This window comes from Petaurus breviceps, unplaced genomic scaffold, assembly GCF_028583685.1.
Source record: "Petaurus breviceps papuanus isolate PSGF00001 unplaced genomic scaffold, PetGlider_PUasm1.0 101419, whole genome shotgun sequence".
Taxonomy (NCBI): Eukaryota; Metazoa; Chordata; class Mammalia; order Diprotodontia; family Petauridae; genus Petaurus; species Petaurus breviceps.
Window position 1 is genome coordinate 6291 of NW_027185579.1, and position 5508 is coordinate 11798.

Consider the following 5508-nt stretch of genomic DNA (forward strand, 5'->3'; position numbering starts at 1 on the left):
GGAGAGGGAGAGGGAGAGAGAGAGAGAGAGAGAGAGAGAGAGAGAGAGAGAGAGAGAGAGAGAGAGAGAGAGAGAGAAGATGACAAAGTCATAGAGAAGATGGGATTATATGGCTTAAGTGAAGGGATATAGAGGGAGTTTTGAATCTAAGAAAAATCATCTTTTCCTCTGAGATTAAATTAAACTAGAGGATGAATGAGGACAATGAGAGGAGTAGAAGAAAGTATAGGGGGCTCTCTATTCCACTAAAATATTGTGTTTTCCCATTTTAGACTAAAATGCTAAGATCCAGGGGAAATTTACATTGTCAAAATGTATGCCATGGCACTGACCAACAATAATTCCTCCATGACTGAGGTCTCTGAGTTCCTCCTGAACTGCTTTGTCAGATTTCCAAACTTACAATGCTGGTTCTCACTACCCCTAAGTCTGCTCTTCCTCCTGGCCATGGGGGCAAATGCCATACTGCTGACCACAATCTGGCTGGAGTCATCTCTGCATGAGCCTATATACTACTTACTAAGCCTGCTCTCCCTGCTGGACATTGTGCTCTGCCTCACTGTTATCTCTAAAGTGTTGCTTATCCTCTGGTTTGACCTAAGATCCATCAGCTTTTCTGCTTGCTTTCTCCAGATGCATGTCATGAACTGCTTCCTGGCCATGGAGTCTTGCACCTTCCTGGTCATGGCATATGACCGATATGTGGCCATATGCCACCCGCTGCGCCACTCATCCATTATCACTGATCAATTTGTTGCCAAGGCTGCCATTTTCATAGTGGCCCGGAATGCCCTCGTCACTGTTCTTGTCCCTATCCTCTCAACTAGACTGCACTACTGCCACTTCAGTGTCATTGATAATTGTATCTGTGCCAACTTATCTGTATCCAAGCTTTCTTCTAATGATATTACTGTGAACCGCCTGCTTCAGTTTGCTGGGGGATGGACACAGCTAGGTTCTGACCTTGTCCTCATCTTCCTCTCCTACTCTTTCATTCTTCGAGCTGTGCTGAGGCTTAAGGAAAGGGGGCTGCAGCCAAGGCCATGAGCACCTGTGCCTCCCACTTCATCCTCATCCTCTTCTTCAGCACCATCCTGCTGGTCTTTGTTCTCACTCATGTGGCCAAGAAGATGGTCTCTCCTGATGTTCCCATCCTGCTCAATGTCCTGCATCACGTCATTCCTGCAGCTCTCAATCCCATTGTCTATGGAGTCCGGACCCAGGAGATCAAGCAAGGCATTCTGAAGTTACTGAGGAAGGGTCTGTGAAGGAGGAATGAGGGAGGATTTCCTGTGTTCTTGGGGTGTTATGGCTCAAGGATCAGCAATAGGGAAAAGTGATTTTAGTGATTTTGGAAAGGTGATTTGATCATCTGATCAAAGATGAGAATCCCAATTCCAGGCCTTGCCCAATATAGAATATGTTTGGCCACCATTATCTGGCCAATGGTCTTTCCAATAGTTCCTTTAGCCTTTCCTCCTTACTCTTTTTCATCCCTTTGAGTAAATATAGTCTTTACAAAGACTTGGGTCCTTTATAGGTGCAATAAGAATTCATTCTTGGATTAGCATCTCTTTGCCTTTCACTTTAGTGAAATGTTACCTTATTGTTCCTAGGATAAGTGGAATAAGGTTAAATTAAGGGAATGAATGTTGTCAAAGCATAATGGACATAGCTCCCTTAAATGTTGTGAAATGGGGAAAGGGTAGAAAGGAATTACAAGTGGGCAATATGAAAATTAGATTCTGTAATTAATGCTTTGTACCTACTCGCTTAATATGCTTACTGTATATTTTTGTCTGTAAATCATCTCTCCATATATTACCCTGTGTTCTGCTCATGGATTTAAACTATCAAAAAGCACAGTTCATTCCTAATTCTTACATTTGTACCATGATAGCCCAGAGGAAGGACTCAGTGAAGTTCAGTCAAGACTTGGTTTCCACATTCTCCATTCCATGTAAATTTTCCATCTTATTTGTACTGATATACAAAAGAGTATAGGAATGGAAATCATGTGACTGATTAGGCAAAAGAGCATGAGACCTCCAAAGAAGACAAAAGGGAAAGGAAAGTGGAGTTAGACATCAACATAAGAAGCCAAGAGCAGTTATGACAGAAGCAAGAATGGGGGGGGGGCAGGGAAGAATTAGAAGTGACTGTCATGCACAATTTGTGATAGAACAGGCCAAACTTCTACCAACTTTTGATCCTATTTTCCTTCTTTCATACTTCCTTTTCTTCTTTTTAAATTTGTAATTTTAGTCAATATCAATACAGTTTTGTTTTTACTGATTTCCCTCTGCCTTACCTTTGTAAGACTTTATCTATTTCTTTGTATGATTTTTATCCATTATTTGTATAGTCTTGTAATGTTCTACCACATTAATATATGTACATATACGTACACATATGCATATATATTATTATTTATTTTCCCATTCCTCACTGGTAGGACACAAATGCTTTCCATTTCTAACTCTTATCATTAGAATAGATTTGAATGTTTTTGTACAGGTGTACTCATTTTGAGATATATATATGCATATATTATATAGAGTCTTATTAATGGAATTGATGAATTGAAAGCTATAGACTGGGGAGGGGGGGTTACCCTTATTTTGTATTGCTGTTTCATTCTCCATAATATTAACATCCATCTGAAATTCCACCAAAAGTGTATTAGAGTCACAGCCCTGACATTGGTTCTTATAAATTTTTACTTTTTTAACATTCTAAAGGGTATGAGCAGTATCTGTACATTGTCCCAATTTGCATATATATATGGCCATTAGAAAATTTGCATATAGTCTCCAAGGATCATAGATTTAAAGTGACAAGTTCCTTAAAGACCAACTAGTCCGGTGTCTTCATTTTATAGAAATATTTTCTCAGGTGATTATTAGCAGTTTGTATTTCCTCCTTCATAAGTTGTTTATTCATACTCTTTCACCATAGTTTTGTTGCACAGTCCGTATTATTAATCTTGGAGATATGTTTTGAATCCTTATAAGTCTTAGATACCAGGCATTATCTGATGAATTTACTGCAAATATTTTCCCATATGCGATTTTAAAATGTGAAAGCTTTGAAAAGTATTTTTAAAAGTCCAGTTTTCATATATAAATCATTCTCCTTTTAAAAAGTAATTCTGTTAGATTGTCATAAATTGAGAGAAAAGAGAATTTTATAGCTACTACTCGGGAATAACACACAAATATACATACACAAACACATCCAGAGTTGGAAACAGAAATACATTTTACTAAAAAGAGAAAAAGGAGGAAAATGGAAGAAGAGAGGGGGTGGGGGAATAGGTGACAGACTATATTAAAGAAAGATTGGACCTGAGAAAAAGAAAATTTATAGCAACTCTTTTTGTGATGGCAAAGAATTGGATTCTGAAGGGGTGCTCATAAGTTGAGGAAGGGTCAAGCAAGTTATGGTGTATAAATGTGATAGAATACTGTTCTGCTATAAGAAATGATGAAGGTGAAGGTTTCAGGGAAAACTGGGAAGTCTTTGCTTTTTTTGGGGGGGGGAGTAGGGAAATTGAGGTTAAGTGACTTGTCCAAGATCACATGGCTAATTTTGTGTTAAGTTTCTGAGGCTGGATTTGAATTCAGGTCCTCCTGACTCTAGGGCTGGTGCTCTATTCACTATGCCACCTGGCTGCCTCAAGACTTGGAAGTCTTATATGAATGAATGCAGAGTGGAATGAGCAGAACTGGAGGACAATTTATATGGTAACAATATTGTAAAGACAAACAACTTTGAAAGACTTAGGACTCTGATCACCTTAGCGACATACCATGATTCCAGGGGACAAATGAACCATGCTGCCTGCCCTCCTCCTCCCCCCACTCCTAGCTTCAGAGCAATAACTCTGCTTGGAACAATAACAAGCTATTCTTATGAATCCTTCACTAAAGTATCTATAAACATTCCAGGTTAGGCAACTATTATCTCCCCCTTGTATAGTGTCCCGCTACCCCCATGAATCCTTCGGTACCCTATGTCTAGGTTGACTCCTTGACTACCTCAATGAATCCTTCAGGACCCTACCTGTGGGTTAACTCCTTAGCCTATTATTCCCTGAGTCTCCAGTTAGCCTTGGTTTCCAGACATCAGTCCTTCCCAGACATCAATCTTGTCAAACATGATACTGATGGGTGGAAGACTGGGCACTTCTCCATCAGCCCTTGACCCACCTAGTTAGCATAATTGGCACGGGTTCTACTATGGATTACCCTATAAAAACCTTAATTCTACCCCTTTAAGGTTGCAGGTCCCCTAAGGATCCTTGCCCGCTGTAAGGCGTAAAATAAACTTTTACAACTCTGACTCCAATTTGGCTAGAGCTGAATTCTTTCAAGACTGAATCACAGGCTCTCTGGTCTTAGATAATATCAGAGTTCCTCCTGAACCTAATAGCCAACCCTCATCAGTACTTCATTTCCTATTGTGATTCCTTCTATTTCTTTTTCTTCCCTTATTGCAATTGTTAGAATTTCCAATACAATTTTGAATGATATTAGTGACAATGGGCTTCCTTGGTAATGATCTTATTGAGATGATTTTCAGCTTATTCCTATTACAAGTAATGCTTGATTATGATTTTAGATAAATGCTTTTTATCAATTTAAAGAAAAATCTTCTTATCCCTATATTCTCAAGTGTCTTTAATAGAAATGAATGTTGAACATTTTCAAAAGCTTTTTTCTGAATCTACTGGTCTAATAATATGATTTGTATTACTTTTATTATTTATATATAAAATCATTTTTTTTACAATACTCTTTGACCTGATATTTCTACTACTCAACACATACCTGAAGGAGGTAAATGATAGTAAAAAAAAAGACCTATATATGTAACAGCAAGCACTCTATCGTACCCAGGATGGCTGCTGGCATAGGTTCTTTGATCTGCTTTTCTAAATGAAAGCAATTCAAAAAGGGTTAATGATCTCATTTTAATCAAGCATATATATCATTTACTTAGTTCAGGGGAAAAAGTCAGCACCCTGAAGTTCAGAAAATACAAAGAGAATTTATAAGCAGACAAAAATATAGACTGAAAAAATAACACAATTCAACAGACCAACAGACAGGACTTCTAGCTGTCTAACCATTACATACACACATAGTTAGTTATCAGAGAGAAAAGCACCAACATCTGAGTTTTCAAGGCCGGGGGGCTCAACAGCTACCCAGAGTCTCATCAAGCTAAATCACACAATTCTTCCTATAAGTAAGCCCCAAAGCAAAACCTCACCTCAGAGTATATATGCCCTTCTTAAGGAACAGATGACATCAAAATTTTCGTGACCCACTGCCTAATTGCAAAGTAACAAATAGTATGATCCTTCCTGAAAAGCAAGCCTTCCCCCTATCAAATACCTCCTATTGGGTTCCACTTGATGTCCTTTAAGTGGCAGGGAAGATCTTCAAATTCCCTAGGCCTATAAATAAGCAGGAAAGATCTTCAAATTCCCTTACCATTATA

General features: G+C 38.5%; 1 pseudogene; it reads left to right on the forward strand.

Annotated features, from left to right (window-relative positions):
* Positions 1-321: 321 nt before the first annotated feature.
* On the forward strand, positions 322-1268 carry LOC138161541 (olfactory receptor 56A3-like; annotated as a pseudogene).
* Positions 1269-5508: the final 4240 nt, after the last annotated feature.